The sequence below is a fragment of the Pygocentrus nattereri genome, chromosome 1 (assembly GCF_015220715.1).
Source record: "Pygocentrus nattereri isolate fPygNat1 chromosome 1, fPygNat1.pri, whole genome shotgun sequence".
Classification (NCBI taxonomy): domain Eukaryota; kingdom Metazoa; phylum Chordata; class Actinopteri; order Characiformes; family Serrasalmidae; genus Pygocentrus; species Pygocentrus nattereri.
Genome location: NC_051211.1, coordinates 31,811,126 through 31,830,891, shown reverse-complemented (window position 1 = coordinate 31,830,891; position 19,766 = coordinate 31,811,126). Strand labels below are relative to the sequence as shown.

The 19,766-nt window shown below is 38.9% G+C and overlaps 1 protein-coding gene across 2 annotated transcripts in view; it reads right to left on the bottom strand.

The window, feature by feature from the left end:
- The window catches only part of lhfpl3 (LHFPL tetraspan subfamily member 3), a 52,327-nt gene that overhangs the window by 5,825 nt on the left and 26,736 nt on the right, over nt 1-19,766 (bottom strand). The gene's annotated exons all lie outside the window — the stretch shown is intronic.

Below are 19,766 nucleotides of genomic sequence, written 5' to 3'. Positions count from 1 at the left end.
TTGACCTGAAACCTCACAGTGAGATACAGCACGTATTGGATTGGTGCGATAAACGTGTCACTGGTTTAATAGAGGTCAAAAAGCCATCTAGCGGCTGATAGCAGATCGGGAAAATAAAAGTGAGGCACTGAAGAAAGAGAATAAAAACAGACACGGCGGTCCAGAAGGGTCAGTGGTGAAATAGATGACCATTAAATTGAATGAGGAGAAAGAGGTCATGAGGTCCCTGGACATCAGCACCTCCTGACCTGACCACTAAACACACACTTATTGTGCTGAGATAGAGGGCTTTCTTGAACTCCCGGACATGAAGGGCTGTAGCATCACCAGGGATCAAACTCATGATCTTCTGATAATAGGGCCAGAGCTCAGGACCCCCACAGTACTACCACAGAGAAGATATTACTTGGGTCATTCTCAGCACTGCAGTGACACTGACATGGTGCTGGTTTGTTAGTGTGTGTTGTGCTGGTCTGAGTGGATCAGACACAGCAGTGCTGCTGGAGTTTTTAAACACTGTGTCCACTCACTTAGACACTCCTTTAATGTTGGTTCACCTTGTAGAGGTAAAGTCAGAGACTTTTAGAGTAGCTCATCTGTTGCTGTTTGCACAGTTTGTGTTGGTCATCCTCTAATCCTTCATCAGTGGTCAGTTTCTGACCAAAGGTGGCTGTTGGCTGGATGTTTTTGGTTGGTGGACTATTCCCAGTCCAGCAGTGACAGTGAGGTGTTTAAAAACTTCAGCAGCTTTGCTGTGTCTGATCTACTCTGTGCAGGGGGTCCTGAAAGGGTCCAGATCACAGAAGAGCGGGGCAACAGGGAGCAAACAAAGAATGCAGATGTACATAACCATGTAATGAATGATCTCAAAATCATCTCAAAAAATGATAACAATTCAATTTGATTTGGATATTTTGGTACAGACTCTGGTACTTCTGATGCAGACATACACAGATACTAAAAACAAAAACAAGATTCAGATGAGGAAAAGAGCCTAAAAACCTAAATCCTAAAAAAGAGGATTTTCAGGTTTGAAAATAGCTTGAGTTTTGAATCTTATTTTGACAAATAGACACTTTACTGGATATTAAGAAATATTATTATAATCAATTATCAATGCATTTTTACACCCCTAGTAGCTGCAAAAATCATGTGTCAGAAGTGACGCATTTATATTGCTGGTAGCAGCAGGTGTTGGAGCTTTACGCACATGGAGAGAGATCATTTATAGCTCCGCTAAAGGCTAATTTAGCACTGAAACAGCTGCTTCAGTCACACAGTATAAATGGAGAAAGACAGAGAAAGAGAGAGAGAGAGAGAGAGAGAGAGAGAGAGAGAGAGAAGGAAAAAAATGAGAGAATGAAATGAAGAAAAATAGAGGAGAAAGAGGAGAAAGGGAGTGATCAGAAGGAACAAGAGACAGGGTGAAATGGAGATAGGAGAAAGAGAGAATGGAGTGGAGGGAGAGAGAGAAAAGGAGGGAAAAGTGAAAAAGGGAAAGGGAAGAGAGAGTGAGATGGTGAGAGGAGAAAGAGAGAATGGAGGGAGTGAAAGGCAGAAAGGAGAAGAGGGAGAGAGCAAAAGAGAGCTAGAGTGATGACAGAGAGAAAGCAAGATATATAGAGAAAGAGGAAAGAAATAGAGAGAAAATGGGAGAGGGAGAGATAGAGAAAGAGAGAGGGAGAGAGAAAGAATGGCATTTGAGTGATATCGGCCCACATATGGCTGCCAAGGGAATTAAGAGCATGATAATCCCCAAAAACACAAACACACACACACACACACCATGACTTCTGTATCAGAGAGGGAGAGAGGAGTAGAGATAGGGTGACAAAGAAAACGTTAAGAGACAGAGTGGGAGGAAAGAAAGGAAGAACAGAATGTAAAGAAAAAAATGAAAGGAGGCAGAGATGTCAAGGTGCAGCAGAGAGATGGATGGATGAAAAGAGGAAAGAGAGGAAAACAAAGGAAGATGCTGAAAATGAAAATTAGTAGAGAAAGGAGGAAGAAAAGGAAGGAAAGATGGAAATATAGAAAGTAAGAAAAAGACAGAAGAATGGTGAAAAGAGAGGAAAATGAGATGTAGATTATATTGAGAAGGAAAAGAAAATATAAAGTAAGGAAAGAAAGAAAAGTTGCATGGAAATGAGGAAGATGAGATATAGAAAGGGGGGAGGGAAAGAGGCAGAGGGTAAATGTAGAGAAAGAGAGACGCGTAGAGAAAAATGAAATGTAAAATGAGAGAAAAAAGAGGGGGCGAAGGAAAGAAAAAAGTTATACAGAAAGAGAGGAATGAAATGAACGTGTTGAAAAATGGAGAGAGTGAGATGAGTGGAGGGAGAGGTAGAGGGAATAGCTGATGACTCAGGCCCCCTGCTGTGTTCTTGCTTTGCGTGTGTTTCCAGTGTGGGTGACTCAAAAGACATAAAGACATTATTCACAAACCACACAACAACCACCACCACTGTAACGCTAATGACAAGAGTGCTGGGGACACATTGTTTCCAGCTTGCGGCAGAAAAAACTCATTATCAATTAATAGTAAAGGCCTGAGCAACTGAATCACTGTTGAGTCCAAATTATACCAACCCTGTGTCTTCCAGCCAGGACCAACACTGTACCTTGAATTTCCACTCCACTTCCACACTGGCTGCTTTAGAAACACTTACACTGTAGTTTCACTCGCTGGCCACTTCATTAGACACATCTGCCTTGTGTTTCCACTAACTGGCCACTTTATCAGAAATACCTACCTTATACTTTCACTCATTTTTAGCTCAAGTAATTCAGCTCATGAAGAGGTGGTTACTGAGCTGATGAGCTAAATCAGTTATGTTCTTAAAAATAAAACGTCATTATTTTACCATTCCTTTGATATCACTATTTCAAGATGCAGTGTCAATATTTTGAGAAAATAAATCATTATTTTGAAATACTAAATCAAAATATTGAGAAAGTAAGTCTTATTTTTCAGTCAGAATTCTGGGAATTCGGGGTAGTCATTATATCAACATAATACATCATTATTTCAAGATCCTTAGTCAAAATTTTGACATTCTGCTGCCAGAAACTACCATTTGGTGGGAATAGGTTTTTTAGCCTATTTGAGATTACTTAACTCAATGTATTTACAGGCAAGTGAGTGATGATTTAAGCATGCAGTTTGCATGATGTGAATTGGTGAAAAATGAGTTTACTGAATAAGCAAAGCTCAGACATGTATCTTCAAACTTGTTTTCACTGCATATGCGATAAAATAGAGCTGGAACTCTGCGGGGTGGTAGATTTCCATAAACACGACCAGGCACTCCTGCACTGCACTACAAATGCACCAAACCCATCTTTCACTCACATCTAACATCATCTCTGCCTCTACCTATTTATAGACTATCTGCAGTCATAGATCTGAGAGGTGATTCTGCTAGAACTGACCCAGTTGCAGTGCGTGGCAGCTTTTACTGAGATCAAAACCCCTCGCAAATATGATGACATTCATGTGAATTAAGTGTCTCCGCTAACAGTTATTCAGTAGAAGAGAAAACAAGAGTCATAAACTTTATCCTTCTATGTCTTTCAAAAGAATTCATGATCTGACTTCAGATTTCACATGGGGATCTTTTTCAAAGACTCTCAGAAGGAATGTCAATCCCTTGTTATAATAAAGTGCACAGACTGTATTAATGGATCCTGACGTGCTTTTCGAGTGGCAATCAATTGCCCTGATTATGAGCTGTTCTACACTGAGTGCGCCTACTGGCCTCCTTTGATAGCATCACAAAGGCATGTTGGACATTAGGTGCATATATTTACTGACCACTTCATCAGAAACCCCTCTCTTCTAGCTCCACTTTCCTGGTATACAATTAGAGACTGTAGCTCATTTGTCGATGCACCGTTTCTGTTAGTCATCCTCTAGTCCTTCATTAATGGGCAGTTTTTGACCACAGAGCTGCTCTTGGCTGGATATTTTTGGGTATTGGACCATTCTAAAATTAGCAGTGACATTGATGTGTGTGAAACACCACATCAAGCACCACATACACTACCATGATCACTACCATGTCAGTGTCACTGCTGTGGTGAAAATGACCCACCACCCAAATAATATCTGGAAAACAATGGTCCTGTGGTCAGAAACTAACCAATGATGAATGGGGTAGAGAGTGGCTGACAAACTGTGCAACAACAGATGAGCCACAGTCTGTAACTGTATACATATATGGATCATTCTACCGAATTGGTTCAAAGTCAGACAGGACAACACATTTTGGACTTTTAACTTTGACTTGGCTATGCCTTACTCATGTTTATTTTATTAAAATAAATGATTGATCCATTTGCCACTATGAAAATAATCATAAAACTATTGAAACTACCAAGAAACTACCAAATATATGACTAGCAAACACAGCTTTGAACACACAGAATCATAATATTTTCCATTAAAATGCAAAAGGTTTACAGAAAATATGTTTCAGTATTGTTAATATCACACACTGATTTCCAGACACTGGGACAAAATTACTTTTAAACAATAAGATTTATCTGCTCATCATGTGGCCATGATGATGGATGCAGTCTCACTTCTTGCTCTAAAATGCATAACGTTTTGCTCTATGGAGTTCCAATAGTGATATGCAAATGTGGGACAGCATTTTTAGAAGTTTTTTTTTTTTTTAAATGAACTCATGATATATATAAATCTTTTAATTTCCCTTTAAAATGAATCAAAAAGATGTTTAAAATGCTTTGGATTTAAATAGATCATAACCCTTGTAAATATCTAAATAATATCTAGATAATATCACCATACATTAAAAAGGAATGGTGGCTGAATACTGAATACACTGTAGTACATATATCAGTAACTTATTCCATTGCAATACATAACTGGCTCATTACTTTGATTTATCAGTCTACTCAGGCTTTAGCAGAGCTCAGTAACACTGAGATTAATAACTGACCATCACATTGATTTATCAGTCTAATTAGGCTTTAGCAGAGCTCAGTAATATAACTGATCACACAAAATAACTGATCACATAGATGCACATAGAAGGCTTCTCAGGCTTTAGCAGGAATTTCAAAGTTTACAAAGAAGCTGTTTGTCAAGTTCCTTTCTAGAGTGTATCTATCCAGCTATGCACCATGCACTAGTTAATAAACAAGCTTTGATGCGTTTTAAACATGTATTGCTGTTTTTCATTAAAATGGGTAAGTATTCTCAATGTATTCTCCTAAAAATGTCAATTCTAAAAGCTGCTTTTTGAAAATCTAACTTGAACTGAATACACATGCTTAATTTCTGTATTCTGAATATGTTTTTCCAATACTGCACGCTGTTACATCCCAACCCTGGCCGTCCAGTACTCATATGCTAACCAACTCATACACTCAGCTAGTGTAGCAGAGCTACAGTACTTTTTAAGTGCCTCCTATTGAAAGAACATGTGTTGCTATACGTTGCCAAACATATAGAAAACATATGGTCCTTTTATAAGCTTTTTGTATGTGGCTGCAGAATGGATTAACCATTGCCATTAACTACTGAAAACATAAAGCTGTGTTTGTGAGCGGCTCATTCTCCTTCAGTAAGGTTGTTTCACTTGTCATTGGCAGCTGATAAGGCCTTTACATCTTGGCTGATGAGGAGAGAGTGACAGAGAGAGAGAGAGAGCGAGTGACAGAGAAGATAATAGAAAGAGAGAGAATAATAAATGAAGAAGGAAAGACTAATGCAAGGTTGACAGGCTCAAGATGGAGTCTATCATGTGTCTTCTGCATTTTTTTTCTCTCTCTTTATTTTACCTCTCATTCACGTTCTCTCTCTCTTCCTTACTGTCTCTCTCTTATCCGCCCTCTCTCTGTCTTGCTGTGTTGTTTATCTCTAAATGTGGTGTTGTAGCAGGAAGGCATCATTATTTCAGTGTGTGTATTATCTCCTGAGATGGCATTGTTAAAGAAAGATTGTTGTTCTTCCTGCTGAGAGAGAAGAGAGAGGGATGGAGGGGAATAATAGTGCACCATATGCAAACAGGTTGAGCATAACAATGCCTGCTCTTCACACACAAAGAACTCAGCTTTGTTCATACATAAAGCAGCAGTTCAGTGAAATTTGCTCAGTCCCCCTCCCCTTTTTCCAACTGTAGATGATCAGTTAACATCAGTTTGGTGTCTGAAGCTTCTCAAATTTTAAAAGTGGAGCCACAAAGTTAATAGAGCAAACAAGTAATGCAGGTTTATGTACACCAATTATCATTGTGAAAACTGCATGCCTCAATTATTATGTATCTGCCTTTTATTTGCTATACAAAACCTACACTTGCCTTCTCGGTTTTTATATATGTAATGTTGTTAAGGCAAAAATCATGGTAAATCTGGAAAAAGAATTTTCTTTAGGGGACTATTTGACCATGATGGGATTTTAAAAAGCATATACATTTTAAACCTAAAAGTATCGTAAAACTATGTCTCAGGCATCAGACACTGCATTCATAATCATTTCATGTAGGAGCATTCAGTGACGGAGACTTTAGAGGCATTAAACTCTTTAGACATCTGGTTCCTATCACCACCACCATGAACAATTCTGACTCTGCACGTCTCTCTAGAATGGAGCATTTCACATCAAACTACTCTGAATGATTTATTTACAATTTATTGATCTATTGATGATCTATTTATGCAAAAGACAGTTGAATTCCCATATAACTAATAGATATAAAGCAGATAAAATTCAGGCTTTAGACTCCAAACATGTTTTGGCTACACTTGGCATTAGGGAGGAATTCTGCATAGTTTTGGTGAACTATTACTTTAATTTCTGCTTTTGGCCACAAGAGCTCATATTTTGCCATTGCCTGTGATATCAATAACACAGGACAATCCCATCATGCTCTGTATTCCCAACATGCTGGCAGTCATAAAATTAGAATTACTCCATTAACTCACAAGACTCCATTAAAGCAGTGGACGGCTTTATTAACTCTTCATCACATTTACAGGCAAAGCTGACCACTCTGCCTGCATTAGCTCGATATCCTTTGGGCTTATTATATTGCACATGAACCGTTACAGCATTAAATTGCTTAATTTATTTATTTGTTATTTTTTCCTAATCTTCTCCCCAGTTTAGATGCATCCAGGTCCACCCATTAGTTAGGACTTCCCCAGTCATACAACACCACCAGCACAAGGAGAGCAAAAGCTAGTAGAGGCTTCCTCCAAGACCTGTGAAGTGAGCCAGCACATCTTTTCCATCTGCAGCTAATGCAGCGTGCTCAGGGACAAGCGCTATCTGCAAGTTCTGTCACGTCACCTAACAGACACTGGCTAGCAGTGTGCTGGAGGGAGACGCACGGCCCATTTACCCACCCAGAGACAGCAAGACCAATTGTGCTCTCACCAGGCCAATTGTAGCATCACCAGGGATCAAACCTGTGATCGCCTGGACCCTATTGGCACTCAAAGTATAAAATATGACTCTGTGTTGAGCTGCTAGTGAGCAATGAGGGGTCAAAGGGGTGGGTTGAGTATCCTTTAAAAACAGTTTAAACCTCTCCACGAAGCCAGCCAAGTTGAGATAAAACAGACAGCACCACTACAAATCATGTTAAACAGCCACAATTAATAATAGCATTTAAACATAATAAAACACTTGTATAAATGTTGACCTGCTTGCTCATCTGCAAAGATGTTGAAGTTTGCAAAAGATGAAGTTTGCCTGCTCTGGTAGCATTACCCTAATGATTGAAACACTGTGCAAAATCACTTTTCATACAGTGACTACATATAGACGTAGGCTTAATTACCTGTATTCCTTCAATGCATATCCTGCAAGACTGACACAAAGACAAATCTTTATTTAGACACAGCATGATGTGTAACATCATCTGTCTATTTGAATTAAAGAGAAAACCCAAACAGAAACACTATTATCACACAAAAGAAAAAGAAGCTCATGTTGAATATCACAGACTGCTAAAGGTACTGCAGAATAACTTGTGCAGGCCATGACTGCTTTTTAAGAGTGACCAAAGCAGTGCATTTATGAATGTAGTTTCTATCTGTATGGACTTGACATGACCGTAGTAAAGTCTGTTTGTATTGTGTAGCTACATGTACACTCATATTTATGTGACTATATTGAAACTCCTACCTTGCGCTTTCACTAAGTCGTCACTCAATGAGCTCCATCTACCCTACAGATCTGCTATATACAGTTGTATGCAAAGTCTGGACACCGCTGGTCAAATAACACATTGTTCATTTTTGATGCAAATGTTATTGCAGTTACTTTATATATGATTTACTTAAAATAATTAGAATCTTTTGGCAGATATCACAGCTTTCAAACACTTTTTGTAGCCATATAGGAGTCTTTCAGCTCTTGTTTTAGGATGTTTTACCCACTCTTCCTTGAAGAATACTTGTAGTTCTACAATATTCTTGGCTGTCTTGAATGCACAGCATGGAACTGTCAAGCCCTTCAAAAAATGGTAGATTTTTCCATCTATAAGCATGAGTGAATAAATCCACCCTTATAAGTCCACCCTTATGCTTCACAGTTGGCAAGGTGTTCCTTTCATCAAATGCTGCTCTTTTTACTTCATCAGTCCACACAATTAGTTTCTAAAATACTTCTTATGTCCTTCTGATGCCTCTTCTATGTAGATCATATTAGCGCAAGAAAAGCTGCCCAGTGGAAAGTTGTACCACCTCTCCTTTGTTAGCTAAACCTTTCTGCAGGTCATACAGGGGTTTTGCTTTGCCTTTCTGGCCTGCATGTAAGCAGTTCGGAGAATTTTCTTGGTCATCCAGGTCTTGCCCTGAAGACCACTTAACTACTTTTTCTTAATGACATTTTGGCCAGAGGACACTGAGCTCGAAGAGCTTTGATATCTTTTTATAGCCTCGCCCTGCTTTAATTCTCCATTTAAATCATCATACATTGATACTCCATTCATCATTGGTCAATTTCTCACCACAGGACAAAAGTATATATAGCCTATGTTCATAGACAGTGTGTCATATGATGTCAGAAACCACATAAGCAAGTTTGTTTGAGATGACTTAACAAATCAAGACAGTTTGAGGCGAGTGTGTGATGATTTAGGCATGCAGTGCTAATTGGTAGGCTATACACTTACATTACTTGCATTAGGTACATTAGTCTCATAGCACCAGTGCAGCGACACCACTGAGTACATGGGGTACAGAGGGAAAATGTGAAAATTCAATTCTTTGCAGAATTATTTTAACTGTTAAGTACAGCATTGCAATGATACTTTCATGTTTTGACAGTGATAACACTATGTTGCTTGGAAAACCCAGTCTTATTTATTAATTAAAATAAGTGAATCCTGTGCTTTTGCATTTACACTTGGCCTAACTAAACACATACGGAGGACTGCAACTCCCACCATGCTCCAGGGCAACAAGGCAGAAGAGGTGATTGGGAACAGGTGTTCCAATTAATTAGTGCCCTCTGCCAGCATACCTGCTGAGGCTTAGGGCAATCCAGCCAAGCGTGCCAAAACAGAGCTGAGAGGACAAGACAGAAACACACTCCCTACACTGTAACACACACCTCAAACATGGCCTGTTTCTTATTTGCTCAAATATAACCCTAAAGAAGGATTAATGTAAAAGCCGTGCGTTCTGTTACAGCCAAATAAGTGCGCAAAGTAAGCTTCATCAGAATGTACTGATTACTAGCTTAACAAGCAAGACTTTTGGTATGTGCAGCACTATCACATTCCAATATAAGTTGCTGTGAATAACAAGGTCTGGTAGAAACAGTAAAATGTTTCTATACAACATTGTAAATATTTATAATAAGTGTCATATAAGTTCATTTATGACATTTGTATTACCAAAAGCAGTCAGAAGAAAGAGTCAGTAAACACTATTACACTGTTACATGATAAATAAGAGCCCCAGAATTTAAGCTAGGATGGTATGTTAATATTACTTTGTAAAGAGTTCACTAAGGTGAATTAAGTTAGTTGGGGAGCTGACACTAATTATTATAGCATTTATGCTAATTCTACCAGAACAAATGTTTTTCCTTATATGATTGCAGAGAATAATATGAGCTTTGTTTGATTCTACATATGATTCTGTGCAATTATAGACATTTGTGTGAGTGTGTGAGTGCAGGAAAGCACTTCAGAGTGGCATAAAATGACCAAAAGACAATGACATCATTAATTGTGGTTATTATGATGGTCCAAGTGGCCTCTCAAGCAGATGGAAATGAAGTAGAACTAGAAGAATACGTTTTGTGTGTTCATGTTGGTATCAGTTTTTTTTTTCAATGTGCAGTGGAAAAATGCCCAAAATGACCTCTGCTGGTGGCCCTGTATGGTGGCCTGGTGGCTTCCATCTAAAAGCAGTCTGGGCTTAAAGCCTCCTCAGTTTGAAGGAGGTGGGGCTAAGGGGCTGTAGACTGAATAGATGGAATTTCAGACTGTTTGATTCCAAGAGTCGATTCCACACAATAATCTTGATTCCAACAACCAAGACATTTAAAGGGACGTGGCAAAAAAGAAACAGTACAGTATTCATTATTCTTGACCTTAGCAAGAAAATTAGGAGACTGAAAGCTGCCTAACTTGACTTGAGGTGAGCACTGGGTACTGAATTCAATTCCTTCAGGTGAGCAGATATTTTGGCAATTGATTGTAATAAATTTTCTTTGCTTTTAATGTAAAATAAAGCTGTTGTTGTGCAAAATGCAGTTGTGTGAGGCTACATTTTCATAAAAATGCCTAGACAGTGATAGATGAATATCTCACACTCTTTGTGCACATCACTGGAATCAAGCGTATGGAATCAGGGAATCCACTCCCAGCAGCAGAAAGATATTGTAATTGTTATTTTTGTGACATCTCTGGAACAATTCATTTGAAAGTGAAAAATTGCATCTTATTTTTACATATGTGGACTATAGGGAAGGACAGCAAAGTGAACGGTACCTTTAACTTCAACATTGTCTACAAACTAATTGATTTTTCTATGATATGAGCACTTTAATCACCAGTTCTTGGTATCTGCCCTCTGTCTGGTGTCCTTCTCTGTTTGGATGCCTTTGTATGAATGAATGGAGATGAACGTGCCCACAGCACAGCCTGCTGGGTCTCAGACCAGCGAAAATATGTGTATCTGTGTGTGTTTGGCAGAGAGTGAAATGATGTGAAAGCCATTTCCTACAGCAGGCAGAAGGCAAAAAGCTTTTGAATTGGGGGTCCCCAGAAGGGGGCTTTATATATACTTGCCAAGTGCTTGTAAGAAGGTGAATGTGTGTGTGTGTGTGTGTGTGTGTGTGTGTGTGTGTGTGTGTGTGTTTGTGATGCTTTGAACATCTTTCATCACACAAATACACCTCCTCTTGACTATTAACCCTTAGAAATCTACAGTTATTATTGTTGTTTTGCATTATGGTTGTTACTTTAAATTGTAGTAAATTATTTAAATGTAATTGCAAAATTGCAGTTATATAATTCATTACATTGATATTGGATTTACATTCTTCAGTTTGTCAAAATGACAAAACACATGGCAAAAATATAAGGGATGGTTTTTCTTTCTGCAAAACAAGAATGCAGTGTGAACCAAGGCACAGACGAGCATCGGGTAAAATGTTACAAGAATAATTTATGTAGTTAAACAGGTTCAAACATTTCTTCAGATTCGCCACGATGACTACTTTCATACCACAAAAGTTTGCCTTTGTTTTTGTGTTTTTGAAATGTGTGAGTCACAGCATTCGCTCTGTAATTCAATCTGACTGTAATATAGCAAGCACTGCTTTGAAACATACGGGCAATTCACAGTGACAGCTACCAGGGCTAAAGTTCAGCCTCCTCATTAACACACTGTTACAACTAAGCCCCCCCAACAGTAAACAATAAGAGATGTCTTTACACACCTCATGGCATATAAAGCAAGGTTTGGGAAGGCTTTATTCACAGATTCATCAAAAATATACTGTAGATGTCAGATATATGCCAATTTTATTGTGCTGATGTTTGATCTCAAAGCCAGCTCTGGAACTTCTGGGTGCCCTAAGCACAATACTTTTACTAGCCCCCCCCCCAACAATCTTCTCAATATTCTGAATCCAGGGATCTGTCTCTGCACACAGTATTTCTTGGTACCCAACTAACATTTAAGTTTAGCTGAAACTCTGGCGACAGTGGTGACAGCATTGCTTTTTTACCATTGTAAATGCTTTACTTTCTACATATTTGCTCTACATATTTCTTTTTCCTTCTTTGGTGACTATTCTTCATGTTTTGCCTTAATCCTGGATTACTCACAGCCTGAGTATCTAAACCTGGAATCATCACAGCCTGAGTATCAAAACCTGGATTAATATCTGTCTTAATGTCTAAATCTGGAATAATCACAGTCTGATTACCTAAACCTGGATTAATCATAGCCTGCTTATCTAAACCTGAATTAACAGACAAAGCTATTCACTGCTATAGTAAAACAAGTTAACTACGTTAGGTTTTGTGAAACTGAAACTCAGTAACAAACCAAGTCAAACTTGCTTCTGTTGTTTATTAGGTAGCGCTGGGACTGTTTGCTCTTCTATTTTGTGGTCAAAAATAAATTTGCCACTGTCTTTTTACTAATCATATTTATTCGTATTTATTCATATTCATATTATTCATTCAATCATATTTATGGGGCACTTTGGGGCTTTGGGGCTTTGGGGCAGTCATGGGCTGGAGGTTAGGGAACAAGCCTTGTGACTGGAAGGTCGCCGGTTCGATCCCCAGAGCTGACAGCACATGACTGAGGTGTCCTTGAGCAAGACACTCAACCCCCAACTGCTCCCTGGGCGCTGCGGATTGGGCTTCCCACTGCTCCGGGCAAGCGTGCTCACTGCCCCCTAGTGTGTGTGTGTGTGTGTGTGTGTGTGTGTGTGTGTGTGTGCTCACTAGAGTGTATATGGTGTTTCACTTCACAGATGGGTTAAAAATTGGAGGTGAAATTTCCCCGTTGTGGGACTAATAAGGGTATCTTAATCTATTCTGATGCAGTAATTGTATGCATTTTGGTGTTAAACATTATTTTGAATGTTTTGTTTTTGTATCAATTTACCAGATTTTTCTGTAAACTGTTGCAACTAGCCCCTATACTACATTGCTACAGTTAACACTGCCTACAGGGTAAGCTCCTCTACTCCTCTCACTTTCAGTTGACTTGTCCACAGACTGTAGGTGCTGGAAATGAAGAGGTGTTTTAAGGTGTGAACTGTGTGAGTGCTCTATGTGGGGTTTAGGTGGGAGGGTAACTTCAGCTGCTGTTTCTGGACTGCTTTATCAGAGCAGCACATCTAAATTCAGAGATAATCTTAATCACTGCGTGTGTGTTGGTGTTTTGTGAATAAGACAGCCCTTTGAGGGAGGAGACAGTCTCCTTTGAATGTTTTACAGACGTCTTCTTTTCTCGCTTGGTGCGAGTGCAGTGTTTGAAGAGTGCTGATGGGATTGTTTTAGTATTCCTCTGATGTTTGATGAATGCAGCGGTGTTTTATCCCCCCAGCACGCTCCGCTCTGATCCAAGCCTGCCACCACCACTGTCACTGCAATTAAAACATACAATGACAGAGAATAGATGTTGCAAGCATATAATCTCTAACACAATGTTTTTTAGTTCCAGTTCTGATCTATGCACGGGAACTCTCTCCATGAAAGCGGGAGAGAGTGACGAGTGATGCTAATAGCACTTTTCAAAAACTTTGCTAGTGCTAAACTGCATATTGTCTAATAAAATATACAAAAAGAAATCAAATAAAAAACACAACTAACTAGGGATTAATCAGAGTATTAGAGGAAATGCCATTTTAATCGTTCACTGTCTGCTCACAGCCCAATTTATTTATTTTTCCGTCATTTCTTTCTTTCGTCATCCTCTGTGTATTTGTATAGTAATCGTCGGCAAAAGCATTTTCAACAAAATCATGAATAGTAATATTATAATAAGTAATAATATAATAATAGTAATAGCATAATATAATAGTTAGTAGTATTTTTTTTCTCTCAGTTGTTTTTATTATTTGGCTGTGTGCATTTAAAATCTGTTTGAGGAGATTAAAAACCAGTTAAACCTTGTATGCAGGACAATCTGGGTGGTCAGAAGGTGGGCCAGCAGTGGCATACAGTGATACAGTTGCTATCTGGGTAGTGTTGTAGACCACTAGATGTTGAGACCAAGACCTGGACACATCGAGTTGGAGTCAATGTCAAGACTAGATTGTGCTTTCACTTAGCAATATATATGAACACATTATTTCATATTTTATAATATATTTTGTTATATATAACTTTATGCAAATAGCCTAAAAATAGTCTTAATTATTAATACATTACAGTCTTCACATAAGTCTTTCGCATTGCATCTTTGGATGTAAATGACGTTACGGTTATTTTCTGTGTCTTATTCTGTAAAATCTATGAAATCAAGTAAATATAAACATTTCTCCATTTTTATTTAATTTAAACAGTTTACTTCAAAAGCAGTCGATCAGCCAAATCATGTTTCGTGTCTGAAGTTTACTTCGTTAGGTGCAGTAGAGGCTAAAGCAGCTCGCAAGTGATGGAAGATGATTGCCGCCACATTTAGCATGGTGCTAAATCATCACACGCTAGCCTCAGACCGTGTTAAGTCATTGCTTATGTGGTTTCTGATACTATGTGACATACTGTTACCAATAAACATGGACAGAAAGGACACCAGCCCAGCTAAAAGCAGTGTTAGCAGGCATCTTGAAGCCTGGCTTTTGTGTGTACCTTTCCATTTTCGCTATGTTAGCCTCATAGCTCCATTGTAAAACTAAATAAGCAAACCTCAGACACCAAACACTGGTGTCTTGGCTGACTGAATCCATTTGGGTGGATTTTATTTCTTGTTGAATTACCGCTTTAAACGAGACCACCTGCTGTGAGGTCTGCTCTTCATGAGACGTGTGTGTTTCTGTCCATGCATGACCGCGGCCTGAGCTCGTCTGTACTACAGGTTACCATAGTGACACACACTCGCCCCCTCCCACCTTCGCGAGTGAATGTGTGTGTGAGGCTAATAGCCGAACAGCGTGGAAGCTCCACAACCCAGAGAGGAGCTGGGAAGTGTGTGGTTTCCATGACAACTGCTGGGGAGTGAAATATTAGTAAGCTGGAGTGTGTGTGTGTGTGTGTGTGTGTGTGTGTGTGTGTGTGTGTGTGTGTGTGTGTGGGGGGGACAAATCCAGCAGCAGCCACCATGGAGGTCACCTATGCGCATGTGTGCGTGAGCCACAACACAAATAAACGACTGTAAACAATGTGACCCGTGGACGGTCTGCGTAGAGGTTGTTGGGACGTCTAGTGCAGCTACAGCTGAACCTTAGCCGGTGCAAAAAGACCAACGCGAACTATGTGATTACAAAGACATTCAACTAGCAGAGCAGGGGAGAGTGGGGAGGGTTGTACACTTAGCCCCTATAGGTTGTTTATGCTATACCTTCCAAGCTTCGTCTGTTAAAAAAGAGCAAGAGTTTAGAAAGTCACAACTTGATGACAAAATGAGGACGTTTGTGTCAAATACAAAGTTCTCTGTTGTTATAACCTGCCACACTAGTGTAGATGATATAGTCAAATTTTCTTTGGCAGTTAAAGTTTATCTTACCTGAGTGGGTTCATGTAAGAACTGTGAGTCCTATTGATCTTTGGTCAGTCTCCCTTCAACATGTTACAACCCACCCTGTCCTGGTCAGTCTGCATTTTTTAAACATCAGATTATATGAGTGCTAACCAAGCTATACTATTTTCTAACCTCAAAATCAGCTTTTGTTACATAGATACCTTAAACTCATGTCAGTTTAGGAGGGGGGTGAGCGTGCTCATGATAATGATATCAACCTTGTAGCCTATTTCTGATTAATGACCGGCTTTCCAAAGAATACATACACTGCAAAATAATAGCTGCAAAATTACTGTAATTAACTGCCAACAGTTCTGCAGTACAATGCTGCACAATACTTATACTGTAATACAAATATCCAGGTTACTACTGAATTGTGTATTTATCAGTATTTTTGCAGGAAGTTATTGTTTATATATATATATATATATATAGCATCTCTGCACCATACTGTAAAAGATATTAAAGATACCTTACTATGAAGAGGTTTTAGGGAAATAATAGGGACATGTTGTATTTCAGCTAAATGTAGATATTTAAAGCCAACAGTGCATAATTGCATAACTGGGGCAAAACAGTGGAGATACGCAACAAATGACGACACGCAGCTATGTATGCTTATTTGTATAAGGTGGAAGTGAAAACACAAGGATGGAAAAACCGAGCACCTTTGGTTTGGATACATTCTGTACTGCAAGAGCACAAGTCAAATAATATTTTCATTGGTATCAAAACACACGAGTGAGTGCCTAAATTCCCCCAGGTAACCCCCCCCATGTAACTATGTACCTACCTTCATAGTGCCACTCAAAACGTACTCTGGGCTGAAACACACCTCAACTTCTGTGCAAATGGATGGAGCTAAATTGCTGTAGGCTGAATAGGATATATGTGATTATGGTATTTTTCGTGACATCAGAAAAACAAAACAGGCTGTTTTTGCTGCCTGGTTCCCAGGTTTGGACTGGGGACTGAGTGGTACATTTTGTTCTCAGTATTTAACAATGTTTACATGTTCCATCAAATACTTTCATCTAAAAACCAAAAGTGACAACTTTTTTAAGACATTAATACAACATTTTTTTGGGTGTGTGTATGTAAGCTGAGAGTCTGTACTGCAGTAAGTGTGCAGAGAATGTTAGCGTGTACTTCTAATGCTTTGAGGGTTTAGAACATGCGGTACTTTTCTGACTTTGAAATGCTCGTGTCTCCTGGGTTTATTACACCTGGGGAGTTGACGCTCACAGCAGGAGTGTGTGTTTGATATTCTTGGGATTCGACTCTTATTAGTATTCCACTCCTGTTCGCTGTCTTGGCACGGCTTGTCTTTTTGTGTCAAAAAACAACACCTCTCTTCTCCGATAACAGGATGTGATGTCTGAGTCCTGAGTGTCGTGCAAAGTCTCTCAGCTGCGGCTAATGTCAAATAAAGCAGCATGCATCTCGCTGCTGATACAGCTTTAGTGTCCTCAAGGTTAATGTGTTCATCTTGCATTATTATCCACTGGATGTCAATTAAAAGGCTTTAATATTTCAAGTGTTGTAACTTATCCCAATAACTTTGAGTGTCTGTATATGGACCCACAGGTCAGTACTACACTGTAATATATACAAGTTTGCAAGCATCTGCTCATCTAGTGCTTCTTTTGAAGTTAAGGGTATTAGTTGGGAGTTTTGTCCCCCTTTGCTGCAGTAACAGCCTGTGCTTTTCTGAGAAGGCTTTGCAATGATGTTGGAACATTGCTGTGATGATTTGACTGCATTCAGGCACAAGAGCATTAGTAAAGTCTGCGGATAGGACTGCCCGCTGCAAGTGTGCTCACTGTGTGTCTTCACTAGTGTGTATGTGGTGTTTCACTGCACGGATAGGTTAGTTTGCGGAGGTGAAATTTCCCTGTTGTGGAACTAATAAGGATCAGTTAATCTTAACCTTTAAATCACAAATTCCACTTCAGTTCATCTCAGTTCTGCTTCTCCGGAGCCCAATGCTGGAATGTATATAATTGGATATGGCAGCCTTAGTCATATGTGTGGCTGCTCCAGAGCGGCCCTTTATGTTTGCAGTGCTTTTCTTTGAAAATTATACATGTTGTATGCAGGTGTCAACACCTGTGTCAGCATTGAGTGCACTTGAAACTGAATTCACTCGCTAGGAGGACCATCTGGATACTTTTGGACATACAGAGTAACTTATATTAATAATTCATAATAATTACTGGATAATAAATCTAAAGACTAACCGTGTCTGAATAGTAGACTGAATTGCAGAAACAGCTTCTTTTTTAAGCAGACATTTAAGGGTTAATAAATGAATATTATAACATGGAGAATTCTGGTTCTAAAATCTGATTGGAGGAGACAAGTTCAAAGCTGTTGTAAAATACTCAATACAAACACACATATGACTGCTCAAAGTATGTGCTTTGGGTTGTGCCTAACAACACCCCAAACCATTGTAAAGTCACTGTAACACATGGCCTTCAATGGCTAATTGCTTTAATAAGACTAGAGCTTAAAAAGTTAATTCCACTACCTTAATTCCACTTCGCCTTCTTTTAATGTTCCTTTCCTAATCCTTCCTAAACTTGTCCTACTTGTAACCTACCTGGGATGGGTCCCTCCTTCGAGTCTTGTTTCCTCTCAGTGGTTGTTTACTGACACTGTCTTCCACACAGTACATTCAAATTACCGTATGTTCTCTTTGCCCCTTATATGTGTTCAAGGCTGCTCTTTTTGTGGTGAATGGACATGTACACAGTCAAGCTTCTGAATGTAAAAATATGTACTATATACACATACAGACATTTTGTTTAAAATATGAACCAGTTATATGTTTACAGGTTTGTAAGTTTCTATTTATTTTTTTGCAATATTATTGAAAATCTGAACAAAATACTGGTAGGAACAAAACATTCAGAGAGCAGAGGCTGGACCTGTGTCTACAATTAGTCCAAGGATTTTGTTTGAGTTAATCAGTAAGACTGTCACATCACCATGTCGTAGTTCAATTGCATAAAGTTGAGAAAACTTCAACTCTGTTTCAAGTGATTGGATCCCTGTTGCTTTGTCTCTTGCTAGTGCGATGATGCTTATTAGAGGGGCTGCTGCTGCATATCTAGAATTTGCTTTGGAACAAAGTCTGTTAAGTGCTACACATACGTACATAAAATTTAACTAAATTTAATTCAATAATTAATGTTATATGGTAGTGCAATGTTGTTTTTCATAGTTCCCCAAGGCTCTCTTCTGGGTCCTCTTTTGTTTAATCTTTAACTAACATAATGTCCCAATTACTGCAATAATACTTCACAGTTCAGTGACACTTTATTTTAGTGGTCCAATGTAGATGCTTTTTAGATGCTCACTTTATCTTTAACTTACATTTATCTAGATATTTATTAAATTTACCTTTTCACTCTCTTTACCCTAAACCCTATACACTAAAAAAATTGATAAATTGAATTAACAAGTCCGTCACCCAGAAAGAAAAGCAGCTTAGAAGGTGTGTGTGTGTGTGTGTGTGTGTGTGTGTGTGTGTGTGTGTGTGTGTTTCACTTTACATACTTTAGGCAATATCTGTGTTCATATGATACAGGTCAATTCTATCCTTAACTCTAACCCACAAATAAAACCTAAACCTAATTCCTGGTCCAATTCTTAACTATTATGCTGTTGACAGTTTCACCAGATAGTTTGTGTCAATTACAGAATTTGTAGATAAACTAATGGGGACCATCAAAATAAAGTGTGTTTCTGCAAAATGGGGTATGGTCAGTGTGATTGGCTATATCTACTGCATGACAAGACAAATGCCAGAAAATCATTCCACTATCACTGTGGTCACTGGATTAGCTTAAGGGAAACTACTTTCTTATATTTAACAATTGCTCCTCCATTCCAAAACGAGATGGTTGATTCTATTACTGTGGCTCTGCTTACCCAGGCAACACTGTCACCTATAAATAGAGGTGGGTTAGTAATAGATGCCAGATTCTCCTCACTACTGTAGCAATGAAGACTCTGGTATTTCTATTGTTTTCAACTAATGTTGAGCTAAGCAGGGCAGCAGC